The sequence below is a fragment of the Protopterus annectens genome, chromosome 10.part0 (genome assembly GCF_019279795.1).
Source record: "Protopterus annectens isolate FY-2018-M chromosome 10.part0, PAN1.0, whole genome shotgun sequence".
NCBI classification, from domain to species: domain Eukaryota; kingdom Metazoa; phylum Chordata; order Ceratodontiformes; family Protopteridae; genus Protopterus; species Protopterus annectens.
The window spans coordinates 871,646,433-871,673,775 of record NC_056744.1 but is presented as its reverse complement, the minus strand read 5'-3'; the positions used below and the strand labels follow the sequence as shown (position 1 = coordinate 871,673,775).

The window sequence follows — 27,343 nt, the reverse complement described above, 5'->3', positions numbered from 1 at the left end:
GCTACAAATTATCTTCTTAAACTTTGTCCCAAAAAGAACAGTGTCAAAATATTCTACAGAACCATATTGTCCTTTTCTGGATTTATCAAGTGCAAAATACTGTCATCTGCAAATAAAAGCCAATTTTTCTTGTTTACCCCATACCATTTATATCCTTGAGTTTCTGAGTCCCTTATTTTCTTTGACAGTGGCTCTAATTATAAAGCAAATAACAAAGGGGAAAAATGCAATCCTGCCTGGTTCTCTGTTGAAGCACAACTTATTGGAGAGGTACCCTCCCTCTTTAATTCTTGCCTGCAATCTTTCATATATCCTCTTAATTAACCTTTCTTATTCTATCATGGAATGCAAATGCTTCCATTACCATACTCCTAAAATCCTAGCTTAGTCTGTTAAATGCTTTCTTGACATCAAGACCTACCAACAGCAGCAATATTTTCTTACATTCTTTTTCCCTCTGGATCATCATTGTTCTATTAATTTTGTCAAATGTTTGCCTCCCCTCCACAAAATCACAGTGATTCATATCTACCAATTTTGGCAACATCTTTGCCATTTGTTTAGCTAGTATATACATAAACACTTTATAATCATGGTTTAAAATTGAAATTGGTTTAAATGAAGCTTGATCTAATGGGACCTTTATCATTTTTGTGTAATATAGCCACTACAGCTTTATTCCAAGATACTGGAGCTTTCCCTCCTTCTAAAATACTATTAAACAAAATATTCCAGATCTTCATTATTTTCACTTTCTTACCAATTAACTTCAAAACTTCCACAGGAATGTCATTTAGTCCTGGAGACTTCCATGCAGCTTGATTATACATTACAGTTTTTATCTCATTTCTTCCTATCTTTACAATTAGTTGTTGAGTTTCATCTTCCTCTGTACATGACACTGAGGGAGAGGGCTCAATTTTGTTCTCATTACTACTTAACCATATCTGTCTCTCTTTTATTTCTACCATGTTTTAAACTCCATATTCATTTTATCCCACTCAATAGCTATCCCTTCTGAAAAAAATATCTTACCTAATAACTCTCAAGTAATTTCAACTACCCATTCCTTAAATTCCTCTTTTTTCACCATGCATGTGGGAAAGCATGAATGTCTCATTTTTACTTCATTGCCATACATTTTATCTTAGTTTTTATTGGTGCATGACCTGAAATAGTTATTGGATATATGTCAAAGCTTTTGATTAAATGTACCATGTTCCTAACCAGTCTAGCCTAGTTGTTGTACCTTGGAGAAAATAAGTAAATTCTGTCTGCATTCCCACTACTGAATATATGTTTTCCTTACCAGTTGTTTTCTTGCATTTTCTTCAGAAATCTACCTTCTTTACTTATATTTTCCCTTCTAGGACCCCATGATTTATCCCCAATATTGCAACTCCACTCCCCAGCAGTAAATAATACTAATTGCTGAAAGCTGATTAGCTCCATAATAGGCAATTTGGTGGAATATACATAATGCCAGCATAAATCTTCTCCATTTCCAGTAGCCCCTTACTACCACAAATCTACCATTATTGTATTTTATCCTCTTCTTTCACTATTGGATCCCCTTTAGCAATCAACATTATCACTCCCATTTTCCTTTGTCCCTGATACTCTGCTGTATATCCTTCCTTAAATCCTTTCTTTGTCAAATTCACATGCCCATTTCCTTTTATATGCGTCTCCCGTAGCATTGATCTTTGCACTGTGCATTTCTTCATTTAATTCATTCCCTCCAGTACAGCTGTTTCAAGTGTGTACCTTTAACTCCCAGTGGGTGTGGCGTAAGCTTTTAAAAATGAATTTATCATCTTACATTTCTAACAAATACTCATTCACTGAGGTCAGATATCAATACAGTTGTTTGCCACCATGTATTTTTCAAGATAAAGTATTCTGATATCTTGTACATAGCATGGTTTTGGAATTATTAATGCAAATATAAACAAGTATTTGATGCCTAGAGGAGCAGTAGGAGGTAACTGCAGAAACGCCTGGAGGTGTCACTTGGCTGTAATGAGTTAATTCAGTGCGCTCTCCTTTTTTCTGTACCTGTAAGGTCATTTACATTCCTAGGTAATAGGGAGAGAGTAGCCATTATGATAAAAATCTGTTTTATCTGCCTGTTATACATGACAGTTTTTTTGAATGTGTATTTCCAGCTTTTGTCTTGCATGTACACACTCTTTGGCAAGCTGATCTTTTATGCAGTTGTTTCTTATTTCCATTTAAAGCTCTCTCTAATTGTTCAAGACATTTTGCTTTAATGAAAACCCTCAAACAAAAAACAAAATATATTTTTATAACCTCCCATCCCCTATAATTTAATAGACACACAAAACTATGTACATTTTCAACAAATTAAGTTTAACCATCCAGATAGAAATAGTTGCCCCAAATTGACAGTTGCACCCACAGACGTTAGCTATTCCAAAATTAAGGTTACCCACACTTCACACTAAAGCACATTACAGCATGTGTTCCCACTTACACTGATTGCTGTGTATTCTTTTCTTATCTCTATTCCCCTCACAGATGTCAAAAACAGCTTGCATGCTTTCAGAAAATATGAACTTTAAGCCCAAGAAAAAGTGCACTGGCTGCCTTTAAAACTAAAGTGTGCAGTGTTCTAGTAAATGCATTAAAATTTTAAGGCTGCTGGCGATGCTGTCTCATATTCATTTCCCATAATTTTAAACTTTTTCACTGAACTTACCATTATGACTATACGTTTTGCATTTCTATTCTATCAAATGCTCAGAAACCTCAAGATTAATTGCTAGCACCTGTAGAAAGCTGATCTCCATGTAAAAATAATCAGGAGTGAGAAAGAAAACAGCTAACAACTTTGTAGATGCATGAAAGAATCTTTGTAAATTTCCCTCAGAACACACTGTACAGAATTCTGTTGGCCATTTACCCTCAGCTGCAGCCTTCTTGTCTCTCACTGAATGTATTTATTATTGAAAAAAGCTAAAGTCTTTTAAGAAACTAAGTATTTGTCATGCCCTTCATCATTTTGTCTTATATTTCAAGCCTTTTTGCTTACCAAAAATTGTTAACAGCTTAAGCCAAGGGCATTAATCTAGACATCCTCCCTTGTAAAGCAAGGGAGATTGTCTTAATTCTAAATATAATATCACTACACATTAATACCCCACCTTAGCAGCCCAAGATCACAGAATTGTATTAACTGAAACTTACTTCTGTCCAGCCTTTCCTGTAATGTTATGAGAGCAAAGCCTATTTTTCTTTTAACGATGAAAAAGTACTTGTTTGCTTTAATATCTGTTAACATATACAATAGTCACTGAAAAGAGTCCCACCCCCCACATTTAAAATAGCCCTGATTGCACAGTATGCAAAATTGTTTTGCAGTATAGCATGCAGTTTATTTCATGAAATATTTTTATACATATAATAAAATGAACAGAAATGGTTTTACTTAGTTACTTTTTTCCTTCGATGTCCTTCTAAACATTAATAACATAAAGTGCAGTATATGTCATTAATGTTTAAAATTTTGCATGTCTGCAAAATTCCAGTCTTTTTCTTTCAAAGCCAAAGTGATTGATGCTGTATAATCTTGCATTTATTCACTAATTGCTGTGTTGCTGGTCTTCTTGATCATCTTTTTCTCCCAACACCAAACTCTGGTTCAGGTCTAAGGTACTCGTGATTTTTCCTGTCATCTCCTATGCTTTTAACTGTGTCTCAGACATCTTCCATTGAAACATCGGAAAAGGTTTCCCTGGTAAAGTCTCTGTATGAGCTTTATTGCCAGAAGAATGAGAAGCAGAGACCCTTCTCTTGATGGCTCACTTTTTGTTGAATAAACATTTCTGTTTCCTCCTTAGCCTGTTCTACATCCAAAAATGTCTTTGATCTCCTGGGAAAAAATATGCTGATGACTGCTGGGTACAGTAGCTTGAATCTCACACCTACCTGTCAGCGTTCCCTGATTACTAGGATAAATTTGCTTCTCTTTTTTGCAAAATCATTAGAGTCTCATATTAACACTTGCCTAGAAGGACACAGGGGATGAGATTATGTTAGATATGGAAACATATAGCTTTGTTAAAGGAGACCTTACCTTTTCTTTCTGTTTTATTTTTTTCTCCAGTAGCCATTGACCATCATGCCCCCCCCCCAAGTCAGGCATGCCTGTTCATTTCCCAGTCATTGGAAATACTGGCCCAGTGGTGGGCTGACATCTGCCTTGAGGGGGCCATCTTGTAGGCAGCAGTGAATGTTCTTTCCATCCTGGCCAGCATCTGGACTAGGAAGACATTTGCATGCAGCCCAGGTCCACCTCTGCATCCCAAAGGGGCACACACTGCCTCTTGCAGATGCTTGCTCATATATGCCTGCTACAAAGGTTACCATGAAGGACTGGCTTGGTATACTGAAAGCCTGTCCCCAGAATATACATTTGTATAACGCCTTCCTCCAAGGGAATGTATCAGAGTGCTCCCCCCCCCAAGGATTGGTGGGTATACTCATCCTCTTCTTACAACTTTGACTAATGTCTGAGCCATGCACTGTACTCTGGATATCTAGTCAATGGTCAGGGCTTTATCCCTGCATGCCATTGGACTGGTGTAGATGTTGCCTTTTGAACATTGCGCCATTCTTTGAAGAAGTAACCACAGCACATGAATGGCTGAGTGTGTGATGCTTATCTTGACATTGCTAAGTCATTTGACAGTATTCCTTGTAAGAGAATAACTGAAAGTGTTAAATATTATTCCAGATATTTAACCAAAGAAAAATGCACCACAGGCTGCAACCAGATTCTTCCTTTAATAAACGAGATAGTATTTAGTGTTTTTGTCTCTCTCACAGGAGACTTTATCAAAATAAAAAACAATACAGTAGTGCCATTTATATAATCTAAAAACCCTGGGTATTAGTTAAACATTTCTCCAATCACTTCTCATTGTAAAATCACATGCTGAATCAGTCATTTTGTACCCATTGCATGTTTACAAAAAATAAGAATATAGTAAAAAATTGTTAACATTTTTTTATCCTAAAGGACCCCTATAAGGTTGATCTGAAATGCATTTTTAACACTTTTGTGAACCTTGTATATATATCCAAGGTAAAATGAAATCATGTTGTTAAATATTTATAATCTGCCTGCCTTCTCTTTTAATGCTGATTTCAAGGAGACAGAGTCATTAAGTCCTGGGGGGGAATTTTGCTGCTAGCCTTAACTGCCAATGCAGTTCTTTTTTACTTAAAAGATTCTTCCAATCACCCCCTCTTAATTCAACACATACAGTCTCTAAGATGCCAAACTTAAAGCATACAAATCCATTACATGTCTGTAAAGGTCATTTGTTTTTTTTTTTATTTTTAATATCATTATACATCCACATCTCGTTAACCATAAAAAAGTACACAAAAAACTAGGAGCTGTATATAAAAGTAAGCAATTCTTCACCAAAACAGCCAAGATTTCAGTTGCAAATAGCCACCTTATCTCCACCCTACTATACGTCTCTCCAGTATTTACCAACCTAAGGCAAAGTGAGTTAGGTAAACTCGAAGCTTGCTACAACAAAACAGCAAGGTTTGCCACTGGTGCAAACTACCGTAGCTACCACTGCACCTCACTTACTGAACTAGGCTGGCTAGAACTCCCTCACCTCCTTCAGTGGTACCAACTCTCACTCGCCCACAAACTACTAAATCATCCTCTAAAAATCCCCTCCCTCCAAAATCTACTCCAGCCCTATCATACCACCTGACCACTATGCTCCAGCAACAAAAATTAATTACAGGTAGCTAGAACCAGGAACTCTGCTGGAGAAGTTCTCTTCTCCTACTCCATAGCAAGATTGTGGAATACCCTTCCTCACACTATAACTTCTGCGTCATCATGCACTAACTTCAAGGCTGATCTAATATCTCATCTAAAAGAGCACTGGGCATACCCCTGTAACAAACCTGTCTAACATCTCTACCCCAACCTCTCTAATCCCTTTCTTCCTCCCCTTTAACTACCTCGGATTGCAGCCAAATAAATTGCTTGTAAACCTATATCTCAGCTGTAATCTTAGCCACTGTTATTCAAGGGTAATAGCTGATAGCTCAGCTATTAAAATACTTGCTAGTCTTTATGGCACCAATGATGTAAGTGTTGTACCATTTAACTAAATACTTAATTTCATTTTGAGCTATAACTGTTTACTACTATTGTTAAACAAAACCTACCTATACTTCTTGTAACTTGTAATTAATTGTTGTTTTTATTGTGGAGCTTTTCTCCCCAGGCCTCCGCTGAAAAGGATCTGTGTCCAGTCGGATTTTCCCGGTCAACAAATGTAAATAAATAAATAAAATAATAATTAATAAATTCTACTTTTTAACACTCTTTCAATTTTGCCCAAATAAAATCCTTTACATGTCTCATAAATAGCGAGATAAAAACCACCTTTTCTGTATAACAGTTTCCTTTTATAAGTCTAACTTTGGTTTCTATCCTGTTGTACAATATTGCACTACTACATCTTATAATATATGAACATTGGGAACATCTCCCACAGGGCTTTGTTCCTCCACCCAAATATTTGTTATCTATTTTTTTCTCCAACAGTGCTTTCATATTCCTGCCAACCGTATGGATAAAAACTGGTTTCTCCCCCACAACTCTATTCACATCCTTGTTTACTCTGAATATATTCCAGTTGTTTAGTAGTATTTCTCTTAATTCTCTGGAAATTGGGCTCTGCTGTATAATACATGCTTTTTCAAAGGTTTTGGATGAATTATTCCCATCACTGTTAGTGTGATCCTGCAAACCTATTCCTAGTAGGGGCTTGTACCTTTTTTCCCATTCTTTAAGTACTCCTTCCAGAATATCATCCACAATTTTTTTAGGGTATTCCCTCTCTAAATACATATCAGTTAATTCTATTTTAACATCTGTGAAGTGAGAGGTCATACAGGCTATCCTGATGGCTTGTCCCTTTATCAAACTCTTCTTTTGTATAAGTGGGTGGCTACTGGAGAAATAGAGGTATGAGTTACAAAAACTACTTTTTCTGTAAATATTAGATTTAAATCCTGTAGGTGTACGGGAAATGGTAGTATCTAAATAATGAATACCTTGTTTATCATATTCATAAGTAAATTCCAAAAATTGTTGTAGTGCTGTTCAGATATTCAATAAACATAGGTATAGTTTCTATACTTCCATTTCATAAGATGAAAAATATCATCCAAAAAGTGGATGTACAGCTTGATATTATTGTAAAAATTGCTTTGAAAAACATATTTCCTTTCCCAGCCCAATAATACAATATTGGCATACACCCCATGGCCACCCCTCCTAGCTGTTGAAAATATTGGCCTTCAAAATAAATAAAATTGTTCTCTAGTATTAATGTCATAAGTTCACTTATACAAATCTGATCATGATGGAAACCTGAACAAGCTGTTAAAGTCTCTTGAAAAATTTCTAACCCTTCTTGTTTAGAAATGGATGAAAATAAATCTTTTACATCACTCATTAGAAATATTAAATCTGGAGACCTGGTATCCTGTTTAAGTTGTCCCAAAAATTCCCAAGAGTCTTTCACTAAGTGTTTTGTCATCTCCACTACTTGTTTCACCAGTTTATCAATATAAATGGCCATACCTTGGGTTTTTGAACATCCGGCCACAACTATGGGTCTAAATGGTGGTTCCATGATGTTCTTATGTATTTTGGGAATACCAAATTATATTGGAACAACAGGATATGAATTAGTTAAAAACTGGTATATATCCTGATTGATACTTTGATCCAATAAGTATTCTTCTCGGTAGGAATCTATACGTCTATCGTCAATATTTATTTGATTTTTAGAAATCTGGGCATAACTCTCTTCATTAAATAAAATGTTTTGCATAATATTTGAATAATCTACAGTGTTAAAAATCACAATACCACCTCCCTTGTCAGGTGTCATAATTTGTATACTATTATCTTCCCAGAAGTTGCACATAAGTGTGTACTCCTCTTTACTCAAGTTCCTTGTAAAACTTTTTTTCCATGCCCATAAATCATACATATCTTCCATTACTGCTTTTACAAATGCATCCACTAAGGGATGCAAAACAAATTGTGGATAATGTACTGGGTGCAGTACTTAAAGAATGGGGAAAAAGGTACAAGCCCCTACTAGGAATAGGATTGCAGGATCACACTAATAGCGATGGGAATTATTTATTAACAACTTTTGAAAAAGCATGTATTATACAGCACAGCCCAATTTCCAGAGAATTAAAGGAAATACTACTAAACAACTGGAATATATTCAGAGTAAACAAGGATGTGAATAGAGTTGTGGGGGAGAAACCAGATTTTATCCATAAGGTTGGCAGGAATATGAAAGCATTGTTAAAAAAAAAAAAATAGATAACAAATAATGTGAAGTTGTTAAATCTCGCTGTTTATTCTCACTGATGGGTTTGCAGCCGATCCTTGGCTCTGACACGGCCGATAGCAAAGCTCAAGGTTTGCCAGTAGCTCGAGACCAAGCCCCTTATCCCACAATGCACTGCTGGAATTACCGCAGATCTAGTTTGCCGCAGCAAGAGAGATCTCGGTGATCCAGCTAGCTTGGACCATTTGTGATAGAAAAAACAGCAAGTTCTTATAAAAAAGTCTTTCTTTTTGTTTTAGAGGATAGTAGTGTATTAGAGTTTAAAAATTTGATAATAGTTTTTATAGTTTTGGATAGATAGGTGCCCTGTTGGCTAGTTGTTTTGTGTGGACCTTTAGCTCTATTTAGATTTATTAATCTTCTTAGTCAGGGTTTTTCTCTGTGGGCTTCTTTAGCCCTGTATTTGTAACTATAATTGTTATAGATAGTGCCTGGATTGGGCTTAGTTACTTTGTGGGTCTTTACAGCTAAAGTAAAGATTTTGCCGTTTTAAGTATACTAGTTTGTTTACCTTAACTATTTCGGATGACAAGGAAAAATCCCATCCTAAATCGGGATTCAAGAAATGCCCAGATTGTGGGAAGACAATGTCCGTCACTCTCGGACGCATTCAGTGTGTCTACTGTTGGGGGGGGCTAAACACCTCCAAGACAAAAACAGAAAAACTGCACCAAGTTAACACAAAAAAACGACGTTTATTCAAACCAAAAACAAAAAAAAGAAAACGTAAGCGCTTTCACAACTGCTGTTGCTTCATCAGACACTACTATAAAATAACAATCAGCTTAAATAGGTGCATTCAATTAGCTGATAAAAACCAGTCACATGATGCTATGCAAAGACAGATAAAAGGTATAGTGAACTGCAAATGGGGAAAGAAATACATTACACTAAATAATCACTAAAACCTAATAATAAAACCACAAGCAAGTTAAAAGACGGTATTATAAAAATATATAGCAATAAATATATATATACATATATATATATATATATATATATATATATATATATATATATATATAAATAAAAATACAAACTAAAAGCAAACTTAATGTTAATGTTTAAGCCGTCTAGCTTTTAGAAAAGGTTTCAGGGAAGTAGTACCATTAAGACCAGGGTATTCCTCTGCATTAATTCTAAGGATCCATTTTTATTCATAGCTCTCTGTAGTATTCTCAATGTCCCCACCTCGTATACTACTAGGTATATTTTGAATAACAAAAAACCTAAAGGTATGGGAACTATCAGTATGCATTACATGATTAGCTAAAGCATTAGTTTCCTTACAATTAGTAATATCTCTGATGTGTTCCAATATTCTGTCTTTCAACATCCTATTAGTTTTCCCTATATAATATACAGGACATTTTTGACAGAAAGAAAAGTACACTACATCTGTAGTCCTGCAATCTGAATACTGATGGCTAGAGATAGAAAATTTTCGAGTTGGGTGTATATACGTATTCTTACTAAATATGTATTTACAAGCAGTACATCTTCTGCAAGGAAATGTACCGATGCGTGTAGGGAAACTGAAAGTCTCAGAGACTTCCCTATTACATAAATGTTGCTCGAGAGATCTATTGTTCCTAAAGCAAAATAAAGGAACCTCACCAACTTTTTCAATTAGCCCTGGAACTTCTTGTAGCAAATGCCAATGTCTCCTGATAATCTGCGTATACTGATTAACATCACTAGAAAACTGAATAACAACCCTGAAATCATTCTTAGCTGCCAGACTATTATCTAAAGTGCAGCTATTAATATTTTCTCTAAGATAGGGTCTACATCTAGTGTCACTCAATTTCCATGCTTCAGATATTGTTTTATTAGTATCAGATAATGAGCATCCCCTTTCTGAAAAATCAGACTTAATACTTTCAAGAGCTATTTCTGCTTCTTCATCGCTGTTGTGGAGACGCAGAGTCCTAAAAACTTGTCCCTTCAAGACATTCCTAGGGATATGCCTTGGATGCATACTAGTTTTATGTAAAAATGTATTTCTCCTTATAGGATTGTGGTAAACACTACTACTCAATTGATTAAAATCAGACCTCCTGACAGTAACATCAAGAAAATTAATTTTTGTATTTGAGCTATGGTAAGTAAATCTCAGGAATTCAGTTGTGGTATGTAAGTAATTAATAAATCTAGGAATATCAGAGCCATGTCCCTTCCACCACATAAAAACATCATCTACAAAGCGAACATACTATAATACTTTCCCAAGGAAAGGATTATCTACAGAAAAAATAGTCTGCTGCTCCCAGCGCACCAAAGCTAGGTTGGCGTAGCTATTGGCACAAGCAGTGCCCATAGCTACGCCAACTTTCTGAAGAAAAAAATGATCTTGAAAAACAGTAACATTATTCTCAAGTATAATTTCCAGTAGGCTGCAAATCAACTGAATTTTAGTATTTGTAAGACATCTGTTAACAGTAAGAAACTCTCTGACTCTGTCCACACCCCAAGAATTGAGGATACTTGTAAATAAAGATTCTATGTCCGTTGTAACAAAAGTAAACTCTTCATCTCGTTCGATAGTAGTCATCCTATGTTGTAGACGTTCCAAAAACATCTTAGTGTCTTGTAGTAAAGTATGACAGCCTTCCAAAAAACATGTAAATTCCCTTCTACAAAAATAGAAAGGGGTTCAGTGCACCAACCAGTGTCTGAAACAACTGGTCTCATGGGAGGAACAAACATATCTTTATGAACTTTTGGTAAGCCATAAACCCTAGGGACTACTGGTTTATAGACATTAAAATATTTGAACAAGGATTCATTAATCAAATTAGTTATTAAAAGATGAAAAATTAAAAAAGATACTTTCTCAACAATTGCGTTCACTATTGTTCTAGAAATACATTGATACGTCCGTGTGTTATGTAGCAATTTCTCCATTTGTCTAATATAAAAGTCTCTGTCCAACAAAACTGTACCCTTGTCAGCCTGTTTAATTTCCAAGGACTGTAAGCTTTTTAGCTCTTGAAGAGCTTTATATTCATCACTGGACAAATTACAGAATGAATAATTATTATTAGTAGACATATTCAAGTCTCTAAAAGCGATCTCACAAATGTCTAAAAACGTCTGTACTCATGCAGGTACTGCAGGAACAAAAGTACTTGGTTGCTTATAACGTTCATTCATATTATTAGATCCCGCTGAGTCCATAGCAAACAAGTATTTAAGTGATAAATTCCTGCCCAGTAATCTAAGGTCTTTCAACATCTCTGCCAGGTCAGCTTTCTTGGCAGGGATGAAAGACAGACCCTTATTCAGAAGATTAAGCTGTTCATCACTCAGAGTAAAGGACGAAATATTTATCACCAAACCTGTAATTATGTCCTTCTCCTTTTGGGCTGTTGCACAGTTTCCTCTGAATAGTGATTCTTTTGCTCCCTTCTGTATTGCAAAGTGCTCCTTGGACGCGCTTTGTATGATAATGGGGCTTTCAATGTGAAGTCTACTTTCTTCATTTTGTCTAAAAAAACACTGTTGTCATCTGCTGGACCCTGAGTCCGAACAACTTGGACAGAGTCAGAGAGTTCCTTACTGTTAATAGATGCCTTACAAATACTAAAATTCAGTTGATTTGCAGCCTACTGGAAATTATACTCGAGAATAATGTTATTGTTTTTCAAGATCATTGTTTTTCTTCAGAAAGTTGGCGTAGCTATGGGCACTGCTTGTGCCAATAGCTACGCCAACCTAGCATTTGTGTGCTGGGAGCAGCAGACTATTTTTTTCTGTAGATAATCCTTTCCTTAGGCAAGTATTATGGTATGTTCGCTTTGTAGATGATGTTTTTATGTGGTGGAAGGGACATGGCTCTGATATTCCTAGATTTATTGATTATTTACATACCACAACTGAATTCCTGAGATTTACTTAGCATAGCTCAAATACAGAAATTAATTTTCTTGATGTTACGGTCAGGAGATCTGATTTTAATCAATTGAGTAGTAGTGTTTACCTCAAACCTACAAGGAGAAATACATTTTTACATAAAACTAGTATGCATCCAAGGCATATTCCTAGGAATGTCTTGAAGGGACAAGTTTTTAGGACTCTGCGTCTCCACAACAGCGATGAAGAAGCAGAAATAGCTCTTGAAAGTATTAAGCCTGATTTTTTTAGAAAGGGGATACTCATTATCTGATATTAATAAAACAATATCTGAAGCATGGAAATTGAGGGACACTAGATGTAGACCCTATCTTAGAGAAAATATTAATAGCCGCACTTTAGATAATAGTTTGGCAGCTAAGAATGATTTCAGGGTTGTTTTTCAGTTTTCTAGTGATGTTAATCAGTATACGCAGATTATCAGGAGACATTGGCATTTGCTACAAGAAGTTCCAGGGCTAATTGAAAAAGTTGGTGAGGTTCCTTTATTTTGCTTTAGGAACAATAGATCTCTCGAGCAACATTTATGTAATAGGGAAGTCTCTGAGACTTTCAGTTTCCCTACACGCATCGGTACATTTCCTTGCAGAAGATGTACTGCTTGTAAATACATATTTAGTAAGAATACTTATATACACCCAACTTGAAAATTTTCTATCTCTAGCCATCAGTATTCAGATTGCAGGACTACAGATGTAGTGTACTTTTCTTTCTGTCAAAAATGTCCTGTATATTATATAGGGAAAACTAGTAGGATGTTGAAAGACAGAATATTGGAACACATCAGAGATATTACTAATTGTAAGGAAACTAATGCTTTAGCTAATCATGTAATGCATACTGATAGTTCCCATACCTTTAGGTTTTTTGTTATTCAAAATATACCTAGTAGTATACGAGGTGGGGACATTGAGAATACTACAGAGAGCTATGAACAAAAATGGATCCTTAGACTTAATGCAGAGAAATACCCTGGTCTTAATGGTACTACTTCACTGAAACCTTTTCTAAAAGCTAGACAGCTTAAACATTAACATTAAGTTTGCTTTTAGTTTGTATTTTATATATATATATATATATATATATATATATATTTTTTTTTTTATGTATTTATTGCTATATATTTTTATAATATTGTCTTTTAACTTGCTTGTGGTTTTATTATTAGGTTTTAGTGATTATTTAGTGTAATGTATTTCTTTCCCCATTTGCAGTTCACTGTACCTTCTGTCTTTGCATAGCATCATGTGACTGGTTTTTATCAGCTAATTGAATGCACCTATTTAAGCTGCTTGTTATTTTATAGTAGTGTCTGATGAAGCAACAGCAGTTGTGAAAGTGCTTACCTTTTCTTTTTTGTTTTGTTTTTGGTTTGAATAAACATCGTTTTTTGTGTGTTAACTTGGTGCAGTCTTTCTGTTTTTGCCTTATATATTTTCTGCACCTTGTTTTTACCTCTAGCCATTTTTATTCTTCACACCTCCAAGACGCTTGCAGCATTTGCCATTCCTTTTCTTCAAGAGTCCTCTTGGAGAGAAGGAGGAAGCTAATAGACAGGGGATTGGTACAGCAATCTTTTTCTGAGGTGTTGAGTAGCCGTGAGGGTACTAGCACGTCCTCCAAATCCTCAAAATCCAAATCTTCAGACAAAGTGACAAAAAAGGCAAAAATTTCAGAAGGAGCGTCATCGGTTCCACATACCTCAGAGCCGAGTGTACCTTTGATTCTGAGCCAGCTCTCAGTATTGGAGCCGGTCTCTGAAGTTCCTCCTTCTCCTCTGCTCCAGTCAGCACCTTCGGTGCATTCAGCTAAGTCCTCAGTCAGCCTTTCAGATGTGGACATGGATCGGCTAGTGCAGAAGCTTTTACAGGCACCAGTACTTGCCAAATTGTTGTCGGCCCCGACCAGCTCGTCGGTGCCGAAGACCATGGAACTGGATTTGTCTACTCCTCCTCCGAGCCGTTCTGGGCTGTCGGAGCTGAAGGAAGCTGAACCGATGATTGTCGAACCCTTGGAGCCAATACCCGCACCGGTGTTATCGGCTCCATCTACTCAGATGTCCTCTGCGCTGACCGAGGACTCTAGGAGCCAACACTTTCTCATCGGGACCGGGGAGGATAATCGAACCAGTTTGTCAGTGCCGACTCTTCCTGTCGGGGCTTCGGCTCGGATGAGCTGAGCTCCTACCTCAGGCTTGGAGCATAGGGTTTTAGTGTGGGAGGATTGGACGGTACTTTCGGGTCCGTCCACTCCTCCTCGTCGGAGCCATGGTGCCTTTGATGCTATGAGGAGAGTTTTGTCTCCAAAGACAACGTCAGCGTCGGTTCAGCCTTTCCTCTCCCCTCAAGCTCCTGTGTCTGCTTCTTCCTGAGCTTCAAGTACCCCCACAGGGCATCCCCTGCTCTTCTGAGACCTCCCCAGATCCCCCCACTGAGGAGGTGACCAGGAAGAGGCTGTGCAAGAGGAGGCACTTAGACTCCCCACAGGAGTCTTTGACATCCAACACGGACTTAGATGAGTCAGAAGGGTCCCCTCGATCCCCCTCTAAGGATATCTCCTTTGCAGAGATACTAGAGATCCTTAGTCAGAGGGGTGATTGGCAGTCCGGGACCCCTACTGAGGATATTCCATGCTCTTGAAGGCTTTTGGGTCTCAACCTTCCACTTCTTGGGTGTCTCCGCCTTACGACCAGCTCATGGAACTGATTTTTCGTAAGGCCTGGGAGTTACCGGAGGCCATGGAACCTGTTCCTCGTAAGCCCAATAAATTCATGTCTGCCCCAGTGGACAAGTCATTTTTGACAAAGGGAGTGCCTGCTGATGCCATGGTGGTAGCTGCAGCCACCAAAAAGTAAGTGTCTGAGACATCCACATCTATCCATCCTCCTAACAGAGGTTCTAGGGTCATGGGTAGATATGGGAAATGCATGTTTAGTTCAACGACTTTTTCTCTGCGATCACTGAACTACTTAACCCACTTTAAAAGACTACAAAGAGATCTCCTGAAAGAGCTAGGAGATACTCTCCAGGGTACGGTAGCTGCAGGGGTGGCCGACAAAGTCAACGCCCAGCTCGCTTCTGTAAACTCAGTGGTAAACTCGTCCATGCGTCTCATATCCTATGCAGCTGATGGTTCGAGTAGAGCCGCTAGTTCGGGCATTGCTCTTCGAAGACCAGCCTGGATGCGTCTCTGTTCCTTTGTGGAACCCTTTAAGTCTTCCTTTATTAATACCCCATTCGATGGCTCATCACTGTTTGGGCCCAAAGTAAAGGAAATTTTAACCAGGTGTGAGCAGGAAGGCAAGACCTTATCTGCTGTTGGAGTCCATTTTTCAACCCCTACTCGTCCCTACCCCAAGGGCCCTAGGGGAGGGAAAATGTGGTTCAGAAAAGCACAGGGAGCCTTTCAGGACACATGGGGAGAAACCCCCTCTAGAGGCAGAGGAAGGGGTTATAATGGAAGACGCCGCCCCCGCGGCAGAGGGGGTCCACAGCAACAGGGGGAGAGGGGTCAGTTCTCCGGTCAATCCTACCAGCGCCCCTGAAAGGGGGCCCGACTGTTTGGCTCTGGAGGTAGTCGGGCGTCGCTTGTCTTTGTACCCAGAAGCCTGGCTAAACATAACATCAGATACATGGGTACAAAGCATCATTTCCAGAGGATATTTCATGCCGTTCTCTTCCCTTCCCATTCTTGTAAACAGAATCCCAGATGTTCCACCCAATCTCTGGGAAGAAGCAATCGTAGAGGTCCACAGATTGCTAGAAAAAAGAGTCATCCAACCAGTCCCAGCAGACCAAGTTGGATTCGGAACTTACTCAAGATTCATTTTGGTACCAAAGGAAACAGGGGACTGGAGACCTATCTTGGACCTCAACAGACTCAACCAGTTTGTAAAGAAAGAGAAGTTCCGAATGGTCACGCTTCAGTCCATTCTTCCCTTCCTAGGGAATGGCGATTGGATGTGCTCCATAGATCTCAAGGATGCATACTATCACATAAAGATGAACAGACGCTCCAGAGATCATCTGCGTTTCCGGCTGGGAGCCAGTCATTACCAGTTTTGAGCCCTGCTCTTTGGTCTCACTACAGCCCCCTGAGTGTTCACCAAATGCATGGCAGTGGCACTTGAAGCGTCTAGGATTCCAGGTGTTTCCATACCTAGACGATTGGCTCCTCACCGCTACCACCAGGCATCAATTGACTCAGGCAACACAATACACTCTGACAGTCTGCCATCATTTGGGCATTACAATCAACTTCGAAAAGTCTGCCTTATCGCCATCGCAGCATACCGTTTTTATAGGAGCAGAGTTAAATACCTCAACTAACACTCTACATCTTCCTTTTCAAAGAGTCTCACTTCTCCGCCAACACGTAAGCTCACTGGTGTCGAAGAACAAAGCTACAGCAGCAGAGGTATTGAAGGTGCTAGGTTTGATGGCGGCAGCAATCCTGACTATACCACTCGCAAGGATGCATATGCAAATTCTTCAATGGCTCCTCTTTGCTCAGTGGCCGTACCAGAAACTACCGATGCACCACATGATTCACATCACAGATTCTTGCAAGAGAGACCTTCGGTGGTGGTTGATGTCTCTTCATGTCACAGTTGGTAGACCCTTTATCCCCCCCCCCCAATAGCCATTGTGACCACGGACGCTTCCCTGATAGGTGGGGGGGGGGCATTTTCAGGGAAAGACTGCCCAAGGCACATGGAGAGATCAAGAATCACATGTGCACATCAATGTTCTAGAGTTGAGAGCGGTACTTCTGGCATTGCAGTACTTTCAGGACTCTCTCCCTCTAGGGACTATTGCAGTTCAGACAGACAACATGTCAGTAGTCTGGTACTTGAACAAGCAAGGTGGAACCAAGTCTTACCCCCTTTGTCGAGAAGCCCTCAGAGTCTGGCAATGAGCTGTGTTGTCCCAGCATTTTCTGTTAGCAACGCACATCCCTGGGAAATCAAACGTGATAGCGGACAAGCTAAGCAGGGCGATATTACTCCCTCATGAGTGGTCTCTCAAACAACAGGTTGCGGAGTTGATTTTCCGCAAATGGGGCCAGCCTTGCTGCAACCAAATTGCCAGGCTTCATTCAATTTCAGAAGATACAAGACAAATTATCTTGTCTTCTCACAAGCCTTCTACCAGGAAATTATATGGCAGTAAATGGAAAAGGTTCTCAATTTGGGCCAACACGCAGAAAATTGACCCCTTCCAAGCTCCGCTTTCATCTATTTTAGAATTCTTGACAAAGATTTTTAAGGAAGGGGCAGCAGCTGCTACAGTTAGAGTCCAATTAGCTGCCATCTCAAATTTTCACCTTGGGTTTGGTGGCTCAAATGTTATGGGCCATAAATTATCTAAGATGTTTCTTAAAGGCGTTCTTCACATGAAACCTCCTATCAAAATTCCCTATTCTCCCTGGAATTTAAACTTTATGCCATCTCAAATTATTCTTCCCCCTTTTGAACCAGCATCTTCTTGTGATCTCAAATATTTATCCTGGAAAACTATTTTTCTTGTGATCATTACTTCTGCCCGCAGAGTGTCAGAACTTCAAGCATTATCTATCAGACCACCTTACATGATTTTCCATGCTGATAGAGTATCTCTCAGAACAAATGCCTCATTTTTACCTAACGTCTGTTCTGAATCAAATATCATTCAGGTCATTGAGTTGCCAGTCTTTTTTCCCCAAACACTCTAGCAAATTGGAATACATGCTGCACAAACTTGATGTACACAGACAGCTCAGATTTTATCTTGACAGAACTAAGGATATTAGAAAATCAGATCAACTTTTTGTGTCCTTCTCAGAAGCCAGAAAAGGCAATCCAGTGGCTAAAACAACCTTATCTAAATGGTTATCGTATTGTATATCCTTTGTTTATGAGAATGCGAGCATGCCATTAACACACAAACCTAAGGCTCATTCTACCAGAGCCGTCTCTACGTCTTCTGCTTTTCAAGCTAAATTGCCCCTTGACAATATTTGCGCTGCAGCCACTTGGCCTAAGCCTCATACATTTATCACGCATTACAAAGTAGATAAGGCTTCAAGGGACAGGTCTTCCTTTGGTTCCACGGTACTGAAGAACATACTTCCATGAGCCACCCAAGGTTGAGTGTGGTAGGGACGCTACCCATCAGTGAGAATAAACGGAGAGATTTAACAACTTCACATAAAGAAGTTATGTACTTACCATAGCATTCCATGTGAGTTGTTTATCTCGCCTTTATTCTCACGTCCCTCCCTCCTTCCCCCTCCTGGCTGACTGTTGACTTAGAGGCTAGTACCATCCTGGTTATTCAATATTTCTTCTTCCCCTGCGGGAAGTGTTCTTGATAGAAATAAATAAAAATATATATATATATATATATATATATATATATATATATATATATATATATATATATATATATACTGTTACTCGCAGCAAACAAGATCTGAGGTAATTCCAGCAGTGCATTGTGGGATAAGGGGCTTGGTCTCGAGCTACTGGCAAACCTTGAGCTTTGCTATCGGCCGTGTCAGAGCCGAGGATCGGCTCCGAACCCATCAGTGAGAATAAAGGCGAGATAAACAACTCACATGGAACGTTATGGTAAGTACATAACTTCTTTTTTGGGTGGAGGAACAAAACCCTGTGGGAGATGTTCCCAATGTTCATATATTATAAGATATAGTAGTGCAATATTGTGCAACAGGATAGAAACCAAAGTTAGTTTTATAAAAGGAAAGTGCTATACAGAAAAGGTGGTTTATCTCGCTATTTGTGATACATGTAAAGGATTTTACATGGGCAAAATGGAAAGAGCGTTAAAAAGTAGAATTTATGAACATAATGATATTAAGAGTAGAAAAGAAACAAATTACCTTTACAGACATTCAAAGACGTAATGGCTTTGTATGCTTTAAGTTTGGCATCTTAGAGATTTTATGTGTTGAATTAAGAAGGGGGTGACTGGAAGAATCTTTTACGTAAAAAAGAACTGCAATGGCAGTTAAGGCTACCAGCAAGATTCCCCCGGGACTTAATGACTCTGTCTCCTTGAAATCAGCATTAAAGAGAAAGCATTCAGATTATAAATATTTAACAAGATGATTTAATTTTACCTTGGATATATATGTATACAAGGTTCAAAAAAAGTGTTAAAATGCTTTTTCAGATCAACCTTATAGGGGTCCTTTAGGATAAAAAAAAATAATGTTAATTTTTTACTATGTTCTTATGTTGTAAACAGGCAATGGGTACAAAATGGCTGATTCAGCATGTGATTTTACAATGAGAAATGACTGGAGAAATGTTTAACCAATACCCAGGGGTTTTATATTATTTAAATGGCACTATTGTATTGTTTTTTATTCTGATAAAGTGTCATGTGAGAGAGGCGAAAGTGCTCAATGTTATCTCATTTATTAAAGGAAGAGTCTGGTTGCAGCCTGTGGTGCATTTTTCTTTGGTTAAGTGTTTTTGCTTCATGCTTATTACACCTTTTCCAATTGCAAATTATTCCAGATATTATTCAGAGGGTAAAACAGTGCTCAAGCAAAAGGACCCAAGTCAGTATGGGGGATACATGACTTTTTCTAAGAGTGCGGTGCTTCACAGGTCTCCATACTGGAGTTACTTCTTTCTGGATTACTCTTCTCTTATGTAAAAGTTGGAAATGGGTTCTGTTTAACCATGTATGTGTGTGTTGATAGATAGATAGCGATTCAAGCAAAGAGTAAAGGCTAAAAGGCTGCAGACAACTGTTGTGGTTTTAAAGCACTTTTGTTTACATGGTGAACCACTAAATAATTCTAAAAGTAAATATCAATGTAGAAGACATTGACAGATACACTACAGATTATCTTCTAAGGTACAGAGTAAATTTCCCATTGAGTCAGAAGAATTTAGTCATTAATATGTCAATTTATGTGTGTATTACACAAATGCTAGACACTGCTAAAATTGTTTTAAGTAATTATATTATTTTTGCAATGGGTTGTATTGTGTATTAGCATGTGGTTAAACTTGTTCAGTTTATATGCTATGCTGTTTGGTTTATAGGAATTTTAAGCAGTTGTTTTGGTATTCATAATAAAACCTTGAAACTGACTATTTGATATATTAATTTGGATGAATGGAGTATCAGTACACATATATTAACATGAAAGAAAACAAACCATTAAATGTTTTCATTATTTTCATGCATTATACATGTAAGTTTTCTTTTTTTGAAATTCTCTTTCATTCCGACATTATGTAAATTGTTGAGTTCCAGTCTTCTCTAAAGCCTCACTCCTCTTCTTGAAGATTATTCTGCATGCATTATTTCCACAAATTACATGTAATTTGCTTCTTCCATTTTCTAAAGATCTCACCTCTAGTTCTTTTATTGTGTTTACTCTATTCAGTACTTAATCAATTACAGATGGTGTAAATTTTGATTTCCATTTTCTAGCAATTGCTTTTCTGCCAGCCAATAGCATTAAACTTTTAAGGCCTTACAATTTCTGACCAATTCAGATCCTGTATTCCATCTCAAAAATAATTTCCTTGGTTACAGTCATTTGCTTCCCCAATATTTCTGACAAAATACCCTTAGGGAATTTTTAAAATCTGCTAATTCATTAAATTCCTAAAAATATGTTGCCATTGCCTTTCTCTTTTCCATCACACCTCAAGCATTTATCTATTTGAGGAAGACTTCTCTGAAGTCTGGTTGGTGTATGCAAATACTTCCAAGCAAGAATCAAACAGATGCCCTACGCAGACCTTCTCAAAAAACTCCAGCTTTAGTGTCGCATATCGCTTACTCAGAGGCGATCTCTGCCTAACATGCAAAGCTATGTCAAACCCAGAACTGTTGGACATGCTTCACCTAACAAAATCCCAATCCCTCCGAGCTACACGCTCTAGGGACCAAAACCTTATCACCACAATAAACAGAATATGCTGGAGAGATAGATTCCTTTCCCAGAGACTTCCCATACTCTGGAACTAACTACCTATCTATCTCAAACAAAGCTCCTCATTAGCATTCTTCAAGAAAAATATTGATGATTGGATGGGAGATAGAAAATTCACCCTGGGGATCACTTCTGTGGCTCTGCTTGACAGGGGCACAGGAAATTAATTTTCTTGGGTGGCAAAAGCCAGGGTACAGTTTGGCTAGGCTTATATAGACCCTAGGGCCAATAGCCTAGTACCTACCTATGAAACCTAAACCTGAAATTTGTCTCATACTTGAGAGCCATACAGGTGTCCTACAGTTGTTCCTTTGTAAACTGCCTTTCCGTTATCTGTTCCCGATCTTTCCTATATTTCATTCTTGTAGTTATCATGCAGTATTTTATATGCCCTACCAATTATCCCTTTTTAACAACAGCTTCTGTTCTACACTCAGATATAAACTGTACCAGAGCTGGTCTTTCACTTAGCATCCTCTTTTCCTTTATTTTTTGCCTATACTCTGTTGTCAGTCTCTGGTAGGGAAGATGGTCTGTGAAATGCAGTCCAAATTTTTGCTTGGCCTCATCCCACTCTGTTATTTTCCTCTGTCTAGTTATTTGCTCCCAATACATTGGTGCAATTGCTAATTTTCTTCCAATAAATTCCACCCCCCTCTTTAACTGTTTTCAGTACTCTAGTTGTAGTCATCCCACTGGTAAAATCGTTCTCCATATCCATGTTGGCTTAGTTCTTAGAATACTTTCTACTACTTTGTAAGTATAATGTTATCTGTGGTGGTTGTTATTCTCCTTAGTGACCTGCATCTTCAATGTATATGAACCTTAACTACTTAATCCTAAAGTAACTGTTCAAATCAGGTAATCATAAACCACTTTTTTCTGTACTGGAAATCAGCTTATCCCACTTAAAGTCTTGCCCTTTCCCCTCCCATATAAATTCTTTCAATTTTTTATTATTATCCACAATTGTCCCCTTTTGTTGATAAAAATGTGCCTTACTTATATTTAAAACTAAAGAGACTGAAACATTTTCACTGCTTGCATCTTACTTTTCATGTTCACATATGTAATCGAGAGCTTCCAGCTTTTCAATTTTTATATTTTATTTTGTGTAATGTTTTTCCCACATGTCATTAATTGCCACAATAAAATTCTTTTAATCCATACACGCAAGTACTTCATTGTATCATATCCCAATAAATATGGGTATTCCTGAACCAATTCATGTGTGGGTACATGGATAAAACAAAGCCTATAGCAGTAAACTTTGTTTATTTTATATCCCAAAATGACTTGGAACTGTTTCAAAATGTTATACAGCACTGAAATGTCCTTTTCTGGTTTTATCAAGTAATGAGTAATGTCAAATAAAGTTAACTTTTGTTGATTACTGTGCCATTTATACCCTTGAATTTATGAGTCCGTTATTTTCTTTGACAGTGGCTCTAAATATAAAGCAAATAATAATGGGAAAGAGGACACACATCAGGTTCCTCTTTTGAAACGCAACTTGTCAGAAAGGAACCTTCCACCTCATTTCTCGCCTGTAACCCTTCATAGATCATAATAATTAATCCTGTTATTCTGTCAGAGAACAAAACTATCATTACCCTACTAATAAAATCCCAGCTGCCTCTACTGAATGATTTGTCTGTATCAAGACCCACAAGCAATAGCAATGTTTTCATATAGTTTGCTTCCTTCTGGATCATCGTTTTGTTAATATTGTCATATGAGTGACCCCTCCACAAAGCCATGCTGATCCATACCTATCACTTTTAACAACACATTTGCCACTGTTGGCTAGTGTAGAGATCAACACATTATAATTATGGTTTATAAATTAAATGGGTCTATTTAAAGCTTGATCTAAAAGATCTCTACTCTCTATGGATAATACAGTCACCACTGCTTTTTTCCAAGTTACAGGTACTTCCCTTCTTTTAAAATATTGTCAAAAAATCCTTCCAAGTCGTAATCAGTTTTCTCCCTTCCCAACTTCCAAATTTCTACAAGAATACTGTCTGTTCCTGGAGACTTCCATGTTTACTGACATACATCACCATTTTATATCATTTGTTCCTATCTTGGTTATTAGTTGTTGAGCCTCATCTTCCTTTCGCTTTGACATTAAGTTTTCATTAAACATTTCCAATTGTGCCTTGGTTTCCACACTCCTCTGCTTTACATAAATTTTCATAAAATTTCTCTAATACCTGTAAAGGATCTATGGTTATTATTTTTTCTTGTTAAAGGCTCCCTACGTTTGGTGACGACCCTTTCTACTTCCTGTTGCCTAAGTCATTGTGCTAAAAGTTTTTGTGCTCTTGAGATGGCAGTTGCTTAACATCAACCTTTCTAAACTCATCTTATTTTCAAAATACTCCCTTATTTCCCCTTTAGTAATCTGCATTTGATTCCTTGATTCTGCAGTACTTTATAATCTTTGATCTGATGTCTGTTCAGACTTCATGAAACCTGTGGGTCTCTGTTCCAAGCTTGGAACTGACTCGGCCTTCAACAAGCTTAGAATTCCAAGCTAGAGCTCTTCCCATTCTACCCATACTGCCTGGCTTCTCTCAGATACCTCAGATCTCGTTTGCCGTGCAGAGAGAAGCATTGTGTCCTGTTAGAGCTCCTCGTGGTTGTTTTTTCTAACATGTGTTCATCCAACTGTAAGTGGTCTTATGACCTATTTCTTATTCTCCTACCCTTCTCTTTCTTTCTGCCTTTTTGTAGAAAAAAAAAAATTTTTTTTTCCGTAGTGTAATGTAATCTTTCTGTGCCTGGCCGTCATGTTCTCACTGTCTTTCCATCTTGCTATCATGTCAGAAAATCTGACAAACCCATTGGGTTTGAAAAATGCACTTTCTGTGGGCACAAGATCCCTGTATCTGATGCTCACAGGGAGTGCGTTTATTTTTTTTCTCCTGTCCACCTTCAGGTGGCTTGCTCTGTCAACAAGGCCTTTCTTCCCTGGGCCCTTGCAGATAGAAGAAATAAACTGGTTCTCAGGGGTCTTATTCCCCTTTCTTCTTTCACTATTGCTTCCGTCTCGGGGACTCAAACCCCCACCAACAAATTTAAGGATGCTAGGGAACATAAGAAGCAGTCCCTGGATCCCTCCATGTCTCTTGAGTCAGAGCCGCCAAAAAAGCCCCCCCGAGACCTTGGGAGTAGAGTTCCCTGGCTCCGATACTGGTGTCTTCTTCTCCATCTCATGCCCCAGCTCCCTCTTTGGAGCTGGAGCTTGTGGCACCGAGTAAGTTTCCAAGGGTTTCTTCCCCCAGGCATCACTCCAGACCCTCCTCTGTGTCCTCATTGATCAGGTCCTCTCAGTGCCCGTTTGAGAACGTGGTGGACAGATTGATGAGGAAATTTCTCCGTACACAGATCCAGATTGTGGTCCTCCCAGCTCCATCCCCTGTGGGATTTGCGAGGAGAGCTTCTCCCTGCAGGATTGTTTTTCCTTTCCATTCTGGCCTACCATTTTGGAGCTTGTGGATCTGTCATTCCCTGGGGCCAGCCTGTTGGGGTCAACAGGCCTTCTTCTTCGAACCCGACTGCTTCCTTGACTTGCTCGGTTCCAACCACATCTTGGAGATGAAGCCTCAACGTTGAGTCCAGGGGGGTGACTTTAACGACAAAGCTCTCACAGTTTTCACTTCCCCTCAGTGCCTCGGCATTCCACAGCATGGAGTCGACTTCTCCCTTGCAGCAGAGGGCTGGTAGTGACTAGAGACAGTCTCTTCCTGATCTGTCAGGACAGGGGAGGTTTCCTCAGGACTCCAGTAGTCCTTCGGCCTTCGAGGTGGTAGAGAGAGAGTCTTCTCCACTCCTAGGAGACCTCTGGCCCCTACAGTTTCAGATACACCACTTCTCCTCATGAACTCTGTATTGGAGAACTCTCTTCTGCCACCAGGGCAGCCAGCTCCTCAGGGCCTCCAGACTCTTCCACTTAGGGGAAGCCCAGACATCTTCTGACACCTCCCAGAGCACCCCACTGAGGAGGTGCCCCAGAAGAAAAGGTGGCACGTAGATTCTTCAGAGGAATCTTTCATGACAGACACTGACTTCAGTGAAGGGAAGGTTCCCCCTAGATCTCCACCTAACATATTTTTGGAAACATTTTAGAAATTATTTGCCAGAAAGGTGGATGGTCAGCCCCAAACCCCACCTCAGATGAGTCAGTTTTCCTGGAGGCCTTTGGGACTGACCCATCTGCAACCTGGGTGTCCCACCCCCCCCCCTGCATTGCAAACCCCCTCGTGGAACTGGTGTCTGCTATTCCTAAATGACAGGATAAAATTCTTAGTATCTCCAAGTATAGACCTCACTGGATGAAGGGCATTCCAGTAGATGCCATGGTGGTGGTGGCAGCCACCAAGAAAGAGCTTGCCCAGGAAAGCTGTATTGTTCATCCCCCTGACAGGGAGTCTAAGGCTGTGGACAGATTTGGAAAAAGGCAATAAACAGACAGACTAAGAACCAGAAACCAAAAAGAAAAGAAAAATGGTGGAGGTCCAGGAGGGAAAAGTGGGAAAGGCAGTTCAGTGCTCCGAGGGCAAAGGTGGAAGAAGCTTAGACCCTTTTTCCAAATCTAAAAAGAAAAAGAACTGGTAGAGGTCCAGGAGGCACACAAATCCAGTGAGGGACCCGTAGGCTAGCAACCACCAAAAGTATTTATTGAACCATTAGAGTAGTCATACGCTTTCATCTTACATCAAGACTTTATCAGAACTGCTGTTATCTCATGAACCAGACACTATAAAGAAAATTCAGTAAACGTGATTAAAATCAACCAATACTGACACATAATGGTGCAATTAAAACAAGTGTGTAATAAACATTTACATTACTGGATTTCCTTTATAGTGTCTGGTTCATGAGATAACAGCAGTTCTGATGAAGTCTTGATGCAAGACTAAAGCGCTTGACTGCTCTTCTGGTTCAGTAAATATTTTTGGTGGTTGCTAGCCTGCAATGTTCCTCACTGGATTTGTGTGCCTCCTGGACCTCCACCAGTTTTTCTATTTAGATTTGGAAAAAAGGTCTACGCTTCTTCCACCTTTGCCCTCAGAGCATTGAATTGCCTTTCCCACTTTACAAGGCTACAGAGGGACTTAGTTAAGGAACTCCCTAGCTCCGGCCCTGAGTCCATAGCGAAGGAGAAACAGACTTCCTTTACTTCCTGTATGGCCACTCTGCAGTCCATTTCCAGTGTGTCCATGAGGCTGATCTCTCACACAGTTGAGGGCACCTCTAGGGCAGCCAATTCCGGCATTGCCATTCGGCGCCATGCCTGGATGCGGCTGTGTGATTTCGTGGGACCCTTTAAGGCATCATTTGTCAGTGCCCCCTTTGACGGTTCCTCTCTGTTTGGACTGACTGTTCGTGACACACTTTTCTACAGCAAGAAACATGGAATGACCCTATCTGCTGTCAGAATCCACTTCTCTACCCCAAAAAGGTCCTTCACCAGGAATCAGCACAGGGTAAAAAAGTTGTGTTTCCGAAAAACCCAGGATCCTTTCCAGGACACTCAGGGAGATTTTTTCCCCCAGGGGCAGAAGAGGGAATAATGTGAGTTTTAGACGCTGCCCTTGGAGCAGAGGGGGTACGCTGAATCAGTGGTCTTGGGATTCTCCTTTGGAGAAATCCTTACAGCATCCCTGAGATGTTGCCCAATTGTCCATCTCTGGAGGCAGTCTGGGGATGATGCTCCTTGCACCTAGAAGCCTGGTTAGCCATCATGAATGACCGATGGGTGCAAGGTGTCATATCCAGAGGTTACTCCATTCCCTTTTTAAATCTCCCCAAGCCAAAACAACACCTCCCCAATGTTCCACCAATCAGAGGGAGGTGGCAACTTTGTAAATTGCAAAGTTGCTTCAAAAGAATCATCCAGGAGGTCCCCTTAGACCAGCGTGGATCAGAGATCTATCCCCGATTCTTTTTAGTTCCAAAGAAAACGGGATCTCAAGCCCATACTGGACCTAACTTACCTGAACAAATCC

General features: G+C 39.1%; 1 protein-coding gene across 2 annotated transcripts in view; it reads left to right on the top strand.

Annotated features, from left to right (window-relative positions):
• Nucleotides 1–27,343, top strand: part of GLMN (glomulin, FKBP associated protein) — a gene marked incomplete at its 5' end in the record, with an annotated part of 1,643,959 nt that overhangs the window by 449,782 nt on the left and 1,166,834 nt on the right.